Source organism: Kogia breviceps, chromosome 6, assembly GCF_026419965.1.
Source record: "Kogia breviceps isolate mKogBre1 chromosome 6, mKogBre1 haplotype 1, whole genome shotgun sequence".
NCBI classification, from domain to species: Eukaryota; Metazoa; Chordata; class Mammalia; order Artiodactyla; family Physeteridae; genus Kogia; species Kogia breviceps.
The window spans coordinates 96,653,889-96,665,689 of NC_081315.1; positions in this window are offsets into that span (position 1 = coordinate 96,653,889).

Genomic DNA, 11,801 nt, shown 5'->3' on the forward strand with positions numbered 1-11,801 from the left:
TATCACAACCAAGAATGTCAACTAATGCTCTGTGGTCACAGCACAATATTGGATGGATATATCTGTTCATTAATATGCCTGGATGCCCTTTTCCAGTCAAGACCAGCTAATTCTGCTCTCCATTCTCCCTGCTACGATCCCTGTCAGTCGGCCTGCTATGCTCCCCTCCATCCAATCTGTCCCTTTTGGCCCTTGTGGTGGAACCCAGTCTCCTCAGCTGCCTTTTGCCTTGCTGCCCAAAAATCAGCACACAGACCTACTTCTCTTTAAGGGGAAAACTGTCAGGGGAGACAAGAAAGGAATCCTACAAAAGACTTTACCATGTCAGTCTCTGCTCTCTTGTTCTGGATCCTGACTCCCCTGCTGAAAGGGTCACTTCTATGGACTGAATTGTGTCCCCCGCCAAAGTTCATATGTTGAAGCCTTGCCCCCCAATGTGATGGTATTACAGGTGGGATCTTTGGAAGATAATTAGGTTTAAATGAAGGCATGAAGGTAGGCCCCCAAAATGGGATTCGTACCCTCATAAGAAGAGACACCAGGGGATTCCCTGGTGGCGCAGTGGTTGAGAGTCCACCTGCCGATGCAGGGGACACGGGTTCATGCCCCGGTCCGGGAAGATCCCACGTGCCGCAGAGCGGCTGGGCCCGTGAGCCATGGCCGCTGAGCCTGCTCGTCCAGAGCCTGTGCTCCGCAACGGGAGAGGCCACAACAGTGAGAGGCCCGCATACCACAAAAAAAGAAAACAACAAAAAACAAAAAAAAAAAAACAGAGACACCAGAATGCACATGCTCTCCTTCTCCCTCTCCTTCTCTCTCCCTCTCCTTCTCTCTGTCTCTCTCTCTGTCTCTGTCTCTGTCTCTCTCTCTCTCTCTCTGCCATGTGAGGGAGGACACAGTAAGAAGGGGGCCATCCACAAGCAAGGAACAGTATCCTCACCAGAAACTGAATCTTCTGGCACCTTGATCTTGGACCTCTCAGCCGCCAGCACTGTGAGAAATAGATGTCTGATATTTAAGACACCTAGTCTATGGAGTCCTGTCATAGCAGCCTGCACTGACTAAGACACTCATTATGCCCCTTGACTTCTGATCTCTGCTTTAAATTCTGAGAGCAGACCTCTCCCCACCTCTGAAAAGCCTTAACTGTAACAGTTTGGTTGGGGAAGGACTTGGACACAGAGGGGCTTTGTGTAGCCTTCCACACATCTTTGAAAAACAGCAACAACCCTGCTGAACCAAACACCCCGAAAGTAAGGACACCTTTCAATAAGTTACCGAGATTCACCGGTCATTTCTGATGTGCCAGGCTTGGCATGCATCCCAGGACACGACAGACAGCAGCCATTATGGAGGAGGCCGTTTAGAATCCAGTGCAGACCAGAGGACATGGACCCCGGCAGGCATACCATCAGCGCGCTGAAGGGGCTGGCCCTCCACGTTTCTTCCTGCCTGCATATGTCCCTCTAGTGAGAGAGCCAGGAGCAAGTTGCAAAAAAGAGCATGGGGCTTCCCTGGTGGCGCAGTGGTTGAGAGTCCGCCTGCCGATGCAGGGGACACAGGTTCGAGCCCTGGTCTGGGAAGATCCCACATGCCGCAGAGCAACTGGGCCCATGAGCCACAACTACTGAGCCTGCGCGTCTGGAGCCTGTGCTCCGCAACAAGAGAGGCCGTGACAGTGAGAGGCCCGCGCACTGCGATGAAGAGTGGCCCCCATTCGCCGCAACTAGAGAAAGCCCTTGCACAGAAACGAAGACCCAATGCAGCCAAAATTAAATAAATAATTTTTTTTAAAAAAGAGCATGAATTTACGTGCATGAAAGTGACTGTTCCTTGTCTACACATACAAATGAAACCTGGAGATAAATAAATCTTCTGAAAGTTAAAATCCTATGGGTAGTGGGCTAAATAGTGTCCCCCAAAGATCCATGTCCAGTCAGAACCTTGAACGTGACCTTATTTGGAAATAGGGTCTTTGCAGAGTAATTAGTTAATGATCAAGATGAGGTCATACTGGATTAGGGTGAGCCCTAAATCCAATGAGAATGTCCTTATAAGAAGGGGAGAGGACATAGAGAAGAAGGCCATGTAAGGACAGAGGTGGACAGAGATTGGGGTTATGCTGGCACAAGCCAAGGAATGCCAGGGGCCACTAGAATCTAGGAAGAAGCAAGAAAGTCTCCTCCTCCCCTAGAGACTTTGGAGGGAACATGGCCCTGCTGACCCCTTGATTTTGGACATCCAGCCTCCAGAGGTGTAGGAGAAGACATTTCTGTTGTTTGAAGTCACCTGGCTTGTGGCACTGTGTCACAGCAGCCCTAGGAAACTAATGCACCTTGTCTGAGGCTTTGTCTTGAGACCTTCTTGCTGACAGCCCCACCGTTTACTTTCCAGGTGACCCTGGAGAAGTCACTAGCTAAGCTTCAGGTTCCTCATCTGTAAAAATAGCACTATTGGGCTTCCCTGGGGGCGCAGTGGTTAAGAATCTGCCTGCCAGTGCAGGGGACACAGGTTTGAGCCCTGGGCCAGGAAGATCCCACATGCTGCAGAGTAACCAAGCCTGTGCACCACAGCTACTGAAGCTGGCATGAGCCCGTGCGCTGCAATAAGAAGCCCGCGCACCACAAGGAAGAGTAGCCCCCGTTCGCCACAACTAGAGAAAGCTGGTGCGGAGCAATGAAGACCCAATGCAGCCAAAAATGAATTAAAAAAAAAATATAGCACTATCTACCGTCAAGGAGAGGGAGTGTTCGAGTACGTGAGAAAATGAACACAAGAGCTCTTTGTCAACAGCCAAATGATACGTACATATTATTACATTCCTCTTTTACAGCTATGTTCCAACCTATAAAGGTGCTACTCTATGGAAGAGAATTCCATTTATTCTGGATTACTCAACACGGTAGAACCTGGGTGAAATTATGAGGAGGCAGATTTTGGCTGAAAAAGAACATACTGTGGAGTTCCTAGAAGCAGAGCCCAGGATGGAGATTCTTGTGCAAGTGATTTTTTGAAGGAGAAACCTGTAAGGAAGTGAGAGAAGCAGGAGAAGGCAGGGGTAGAAGTGAGGCAGAGTCCAGCCTCAGCCTGATGCACAGGGTGCTATGGTGCATGACAGCACCGTGGTGTTTCCTGCTTTGGCGGGGGATGGGGGCTATTGTACCCTGCCATCTGTCAGTCCCAAGCCCAGACTAAGTAGGAGTCCTTCTTAAGGGAACCAACTCAACTGGGAGGTTTATCTCCTTATTCTTTCCCCCTACTCCTCCCTGCTGGTGGAATGCAGATACAGTGATGGAAGCTCCAGCAGTCATTTTTGGACCCTGAGGTCCAAATAGGAGGAACTGGACTATCAAACTCAACTCCTTTTATGTGACAATAAATTCTTGTCTGTTTAAGCCACTTGTTTTTTGTGTTTTCTCTGATATATAATCAAACTTAATTTTAAAGTAGGGTTTTTTTTCTTTTTGTAATGGCACTTCAGGTTTCAAAAATGTTATTTGTAACTAAAATCATGTACTATATGCTCTCCAGATTATGATGCTCCTCCTTTGAAAATGGGAGGATTACAATCTGAAGAGCTATTAAAAAAAAAAAATTCTACCACCACGTCTGGTGCTTAAATATATAAATGTTTCATTTATATATCAACTCGCGGGAGCTATACTATTATATACACTTTACAGATGAGGAAACAGGATCGGAGGTTGGGCTGTGTATGGCAATTGTGAGGAAAGTTGGCTCTGGAGTCAGATGGTCTTGGTTCTAATCCCACTCCGCCACTCGCTAGGTTAGGCAAGTTACTTAACCTTTCTGTGCCTCAGTTTCTCATTCTGTATACAGAGGGATGAGGTACTGTTGGGAGGATAAAAAGAGATAATTCATGTAGTGCACTTACCGAAGTGCCTGGAACTTAGTGAGCAGTTATTATAATGGCTCAGGGTTAGAGATGAGGCAGGATTTGAACCAAGGTCCCTCCAACTCCAGTGCTCACGCTCCTTCAGCAACCTCTGCAGCAGATAGGCCACCCTAGTCCTGGCTTCAGGGAAAGAGCATGCTGACTGCTTCTCATCTGTTCACCTCTTACTCCTGTTTGCTTGGTTAACACCTAGTCCCATTCTCATGATTGCTTAGACATCACCTCCTCTGGGAGAGCCTTCCCTGAGCCCCAAGATTAGGTTAGATGCTCCTCTTATGTCCTCCTGTAGCATCCTGAATGTACATCAGTGGAATTGATGATCACTCTACATTATAATTGCCTGATTGCTGGCTTGTGCTACCCTTTACCCTGTAAGCCCTTTGAGAGCAATGATCATATATAATCCTTATATCCACAGTGCTAGCACATAAGAGACATTTAATACATATTACTGATTAAACGACAACTAAAATCAGACTTTAAAAACCTGAGGATGTTTGAGTTGGAAGGAACCATTGTGTCATCTCATCTAGTGATTCCAGCAAGGGCCGTGCCACCTCCTACGGGCACATTTTGGAAGTGCCAGGAGGTGTTTTTGGTTGTGACAGTGATTGGGGGACACTACTGGAATGTGGAGGGCAGGGGCTGTGCTAAAAGATCTGTAATGGTTAGGATAGTCCTGTGCAATGAAGAATTAACTACTCTCAATCCTGCACAACTTCCTCTAGAGTCTGGAAAGACACTTATGTAGGTGAGTAACCTGTTTATAGTTATTTGAATCTACACTCCAACTTTAATTTACACAAAGTAGTTTCTTACAGTTTTAATATATCTGAATATGCCAGGAATGCAACAACTGTGTATATCGGGGGCCAATTATACTTTGCTTTGTCTAGAAAAAAAAAAATTCTTCACCACTCTGGAAAACTCACGTGATCAACAACAACACGGCTAATGTAATCCAAACTCCCAGTACACCCCATCTGTATCTTCCTTTAAAGCTGTTACCTTCATTGCTTATTTGTCAGCAATTTCTGTATAATAAGTTATTCTAAAACATAGTGGCTTAAAACAAGTCATTCTCTTGCATACATCTCTGGGTTAGCTGGGGGTTGACTGATTTGGCTGGGCTCAGCGGAGTGGTCCTGCTTCACACTTGGTCAGCTGAGCCTGCTCTCAGCTTGGGTTGGGCTCAGGTCTGCTCACTGTGTCTCATCGTGGGCCCAGGCTGGAGGGGCAGCAGACACCTGGGAGCAGTTATTTTCATGATAATGGCAGAGGCACAAAAGGACGAGTCCCACTGCACAGCACATTTCATGCCTTATTTCAGTCTTGCCTGACTCTCCCACTTGGCCAAAGCAGGCCACACTGGCAAGTCCAAAATCAAGGGGTGGAAAAATAAAAGTACACTCTTCCCATGGAGGTGGCGGGCAGAGAATGAATATTTTTGAGCAAAATCTAATCCACCTCAGTGATTTTACACAAATATCCTAATTTAGCTCTGATTTCAAAATGTCATATATAAAGAAAAATTCAGTTTTGTCTTACTTATCTTGAATCCAAGGGTATTCATTACAAGAAAGTATGTGTACCTGAGAACTTCATTATACCGTAACAGTGTGGTAATGCTGAGCATTTACATGTGAAACACATATTTTATTGTAAGTAGCCATCCTTTTATTTTCAAATATCTTGTGGGCTTTCCTGGTGGCACAGTGGTTAAGAATCCACCTGCCAATGCAGGGGACATGGGTTCGAGCCCTGGTCCGGGAGGATGACACATGCCGCAGAGTAGCTGGGCCCGTGAGCCACAACTGCTGAGCCTGTGCTCCAGAGCCCATGAGCCACAACTCCTGAAGCCTGTGCACCCAGAGCCCATGCTCTGCAACAAGAGAAGCCACCGCAGTGAGAAGCCCACGCACCGCAACGAAGAGTAGCCCCTGCTCACCACAACTAGAGGAAGCCTGCGTGCAGCAACAAAGACCCAATACCACCAAAGATAAATAAATAAAATAAAATATTTTGTGTATTTTATTTGAAATTAGGTGTTTAGTTAGATTACATTATCTATGAATTTCATTTTAAGAGGGTCAAGAGGGTCGGCAAAGTATTTTTTACGAGAAGAGGACAAAGGGAAAAGGTTGGGACCATAGAGGTAATCCAGTACAGCTCAGCCTGATGAGCGGAGTAGCTGAGCCATACAGACCCCCACTTTGAATCGTGCTCCACCCTTCACAAATTAATTATATCACTTCAGGCAAGTTGTTTAACATCTCTGAGCCTTTCTCAGCTGTACTATGTGTAATAATACACTTGGCTTCTGGGTTGTGTAAAGAAAGAAATGAACGCACATGTGTGACATTCAGGATCCTGGCAGGAAACAGATGGCACATTCACGTGGGGTAACTGAAGGAAGCTTCATAAGGGGTCTGTTTACCAGGTTGTGGGCAGAGTTAAGTTAAACTACCCAGGGAAAGTGCATTCCCTTAGGGCTATTACTAGCAGGAAGTTATTTCCACCCCAGGTCTACAGGGCCAAGGAAGTTACTTGAAACCCAAAGAGAATAATTATGTGGAAGGAACACCCCTACAGAGCTATGGCCTTCAGCAGAGGGCCTCAGCCAACCATGACAGGCCCACAGGGAAGAAGCTGGGGGGATAAATATCCAGCCTCAGTCTCCTCCTTTGGCCCTCAGATCTTTCATCTGTCAGTGTCTCTTACTGGAAAAAAAAAAAAAAACAACAGCCAGAGATGAGATGTGGAGATGCCTTTTGATGGCGTCCATAAAGGTCAGCCTCCCAGAACATAGAGCAGAAGGGGAAAGCGGGGAGCAGATCTGGAGGAGAAAAAAGAGGATGATTACACAGCATGAGAAACACAGTACACGGCAAAATAAGAACTTTATAAGTGGTGTAGCACAGTTAACTAAATAAGTAAACACACCCACACACATACATATACATATACATATATACATATACACATACATCCAGGGGAAACTCAAATAACCTCCCCAATGTATGAATAGAACCTCCACTAGAATCTAGCTGATCTTGTAGGGAAGGAAAAACAATCTCTTTCCTCTACCCATCTTGGGTTCTCTGGCTGAGGCCCCACAAATTAAACTAACAAATAAACAGATTAAAAAGAGAAAAAACAAGCAGACATTTATAAACACGTGTGTCAAGCATACACATGGGAGCGCTTAGAGATGAGTATCTCAAAGAGGTGGTTGGAACCTAGGCTTACACAGCATCTTGACAAAAGAACAATATATTTTTAGAGACATGACATGAGAAGGACTTTGAGCTCCTACAGGTGGCAAATTGTGGGAAGGCGAGGAGATGGGGAAACTAATGGTAAATAAGGTCTAGAATTGTCTATCGTGATTTACTTCTGTTCTTGATAGAGAGGGGAGGTGGCGAGGAGGAGGGCATCTTTACAAATTATGTTCTGCATTTAGGCAAATAAGGGGAAGGCAGAGAGCTTTTCTTATATCTGCTGATTTTCAATTGCCTTCAGCTCCAAATCATCCCTAAACCAAAGTGGCATATTCTGCTACCTTTCCGTCTCTTCGTTCAGAGTCAAAGGCTTTTTCTACTGCGTTCCTCTATAGATTATATCAAATTTCCACGTCAGCAATGACAACTTGCCCTCTCTGAGCCACAGACTTTCGAAACTTTAAAATAAAGATAGTAATATTTGCCCTCAAAACATATTAAGGGGGATGTTGTCCCAGTAATTGAGCAGCATTTAAGCGAGAGATTCAGGGAATTAAGCATATCCAATTCCTCATCTACAGCACGGAGAGTAAGCATAGCTGAATGTTACATTGCTGAGCAACTATGCCAGGGCAGTGGCGACCTTGGTCTAAACCGGTGCCTTGGTTGAAATACAGTTACCTGTAAGTGCTGCAATTTAAAACAAACACTTGAAGGGTAGAATAGTTTTCTGGATTGTTTCCAAAGCCACACTGAGATTAAAGGCAGTCTTATTCACCCTGACAGGCCTTTGGGCACAAGCATCGCTGAGCCTGGTTAAACCAGTTCCGGCAGCCCAGGGGATCAGCCCTAAATGTTTACACAACTTTCTGACTCTTGGGAAAGGCAGGGCTACCTGATTTTTCTACTGCTTCTGAAGGCTTCAATAGTTTCAGAAGCCTTAACAGTCAGGTGGGAATTGTGTAACCAGAGGTAAGGAGCAGCCAGGGTTCCTGGAGTCAAAGGAAATATAAACACATCTCTTTGCATACAGAGTAGATTAGCTGCTGCTTTTTTTTTTTTGCGGTACATGGGCCTCTCACTGTTGAGGCGTCTCCCGTTGCGGAGCACAGGCTCCGGACTCACAGGCTCAGCCGCCATGGCTCATGGGCCCAGCCGCAACACGGCATGTGGGATCTTCCTGGACCGGGGCACGAACCCGTGTCCCCTGCATCAGTAGGCGGACTCTCAACCACTGCGCCACCAGGGAAGCCCTAACTGCTTTTGATATCACACGCTTTCCATTTTCAGGTCTTAAAAAACCCACAAGGTGACCTGCAGAGGTACCAGCCACCGGCTGCCAGATTAGCATTTCACCAGCTGGAACCAGATGTCAGGATTATGAACAGATACCTTTTTGAAATGTTGCTTAGTTTCTCAGGGAGTCAGGTTCGGACAAATCTCTATTACCCAGTGACCTCAGGTGCCTTTTTCCTCTCAACCCCAGATCAACCTCGGGTGTCACACAACGGAACACTTTAAAATAGGCTTTGATTCCAAATCTGTCACCATGCTCCAGGAAAGATGATATCCAATCTAAAACTTTATGCAATAATCCAAACCCATAAACACAGATGTACGCTTTATTTCATCATCTAAAACCAAAAATCCAAAAATGCCACTAACACACACAGACAGCTGCTCCGATAAAAACTGAATCCATAACAGAATGTGTACCACACTTTTCACAAAATACGTGAAATGACATTATATGTCATCTTTGTTACAAAACTTTGAAGTTAGCATTAGCTCATGTATTTTACATGTGGAGAGAAAGCTGGTCTGGGAGATTGTAAGATCTGCCCAGGGGCATGGAGCTAATGAGCAGAGCAGGACTTCAATACAGGTCTTTTCCAATCTCAGACTCAGCCAAAGAGAATCGTGGCCTATCTTCTATTTATTGAAGATAAGCAATATTAGAACATAAGTAAGTTTGCAGTATTTCAAAAAGACAAAAGTTAAATCTATTGTATTATTTAGCTTTAGAATAAAAACTTCAAAGCTTAAGGATTTGTTTTCTCAGAGAACTCTTTACATGGAATCTGAAGCAGGTTAAAATTTACGGAATAAGATGATGCTGATTAATAATGCAATTTGTTAGATAAATGTATTTTTGTTATATACTTTCACAGTTCAATCCATGGGCCCACTTAACATTTAGGGATCTTCAGATGAGAAACACTGAGTAAAAGCAAAATAGCTCACGGCAATGCATAAAAGCTCTCAGAAGTCATACACAACTTTGTTCCAAGTTATGTATTTTGTTCCTCAGATTTTATGCTTAATTACTACCATTCATGACAATATTTTTTTGATATTATGACAGATTAGTAGACTTGCTTGATGGAAACCAACTCATCGTCATTATCATTATCATCATCAAAAAAGAAAGCTAAATAAGAAAAACTCATTGATAAAAAAAGATGGGACAAGAATAAAGTTTTCAAAGAAATGGGGGTAGGAGGAAATCTAACCACACTCCATAGACAAGAATATGTTTTGATTTGTTAAAAGAGTTCCTGCTGCCACAGCTCTCTGGCTTTTTTGGGATTTCCTCTCCTAACATGATGAATTCGTTGATAAAAATTAAATCTCTCTTTTCTAACTCCTGATATAAATGCAACATGAAGTACACAGACTCATTTATGAAATATTCTTGCCCAAAATGTTTAACCTGAACCTATTCAAGCTTTTAGATCTCATTTCCAATTTATAGGAAATACAGGGGATAGAGAATCAAGTTGAACACTAAGAGGAAATAATGAGACAGATCCAGTATGGGGAACATCCCAAAAGTTAATGTCATGGGGAAAGTGAAAGAACTGTTCTAGATTAAAAGCTAGAACAACAAATGCAATGTATAAAACTTGATTGGATCTTGATTCAAAGAAACCTAGTTATAAAATATATATTTGGTGAATAATTAAAGATATATGAATACAGTCTATATAACAGATAATAGGAATTTTTTGTTAATTTAGAGAGATGATGTTATGGTAAGTAGAATGGTCTTACCCTCTTCTCTTTCATTGTAGTCTTTCTACATGACTAGCTTGGGCTTCCTCACAGCATGGTGGACTCTGGGTAGTTGGACTTTTTTTTTTTTTATTGGCTGTGCCACATGGTGTGTGGGATCTTAGCTTCCTGGCCAGGGATCAAACCCATGCCCCTTGCAGTGGAAGCATGGACTCTTAACCACTGGACTGCCAGGGAAGTCCCATTTGACTTCTTACATGGCAGCCGATTTCCCAGGGTGAGTGGAGGCTGCCAGCCTTCTTAAAGACTAAGCCCAAACTGGCATAGTTGCATTTTTGTTACATTCTGATGATTAAAGCAAGTTGCAAGCCCAGCCCAGATAGAAATGGGGGAGAGGTGGACTCCACTTCCTCATGGGTGGAAAAGTACATGCTTGCAAAGAGGGAAGGAAGTGATGACAGCCATCTTTGGAGACTATCTACTCCCATACCTCCAAAGAATGGATTAAATATATTGAGATGTTGAATGAAAGCCACGCTCTCCACAATACAAACATAGACATTGAAAATATGCTTCTATTAATAAATAAGAAAAATGTTGACAGCTCAGGTCAAAGCCAGTGAAGCATTTTGTTTACAAAGCATTTCATTTCCCTCTCCTGTAGGCAAAGAATTTACAGTCTACGAGGCAAAGGTAGAGATGTGCACACACGATCAAAGATTAAGACATTATTCCCTCAAAAATACTTCACTTTAGACCTATCACCATTTTCCGGTTTTCCTTCTGCCTTTGAGCAGTATCTGAAGAGTGAATCCAAGAGCTGAAACTATATTTTACTGATTTCTGTCTTCCTACTGCCTTTTGGAGAATCTGGCATACAGTGAGTACCCATAAATGTTTGTTGAATTCAGTGAGTGACTTCTATCTATCATACAAACTGTTGTCCATACAGGTGTTGGGATTTTAGCAAATGAGAAAAGGCTAAAGTAAATTCATGTATCTGCCATGATTGAGAAACGGAGCTGTTCTGGTTCACAACTATGCAGAACAGAACCAGGAGCAAGGCAGCAAGCATGACATTTATCTCAGTTGTAAAAATAATTATTACAAATCCAGGTTGAAAAATTCTACACATTATTAAGAAGAAAGCCTCTCAGACTTCACTTCAGAAAATATTTACAGATGGGTGTTATTATTTCAGTGTTCCACTGAGGATATGACTCTAAGGTGGTACCTGGGACTGCAGCAGTAGCCAAAGTCAAGGCTGAGCTTGGCCACATTCAGAGAGCCTAATGCATATGGAGGTGCCTAATAGTTTTTTAGTTTGGGTAGTGCTATGGACTGCATTGTGTCCCCTCCCCCAAATTCATATGCTGAAGTTCTAGCCCCCATGTGACTATATTTGGAGATACAGCCCTTAAAGAGGTAATTACAGTTAAATGAGGTGGGCCCTAATTCAATAGAACCGTTTCCTCAGGATGTGACTGCAATAAGAAAAGGCCATGTGAGGACACAATAAGGCAGCGATTTGTAAGCCTGGAGAAAGTCCTCATCAGAAAGCAACCCTGCTGGCATCTTGATCTTGGACTCCCAGGCTTCAGAACTGTGAGAAAATATATTTCCATTGTTTAAAGCCACTCTGTGATATT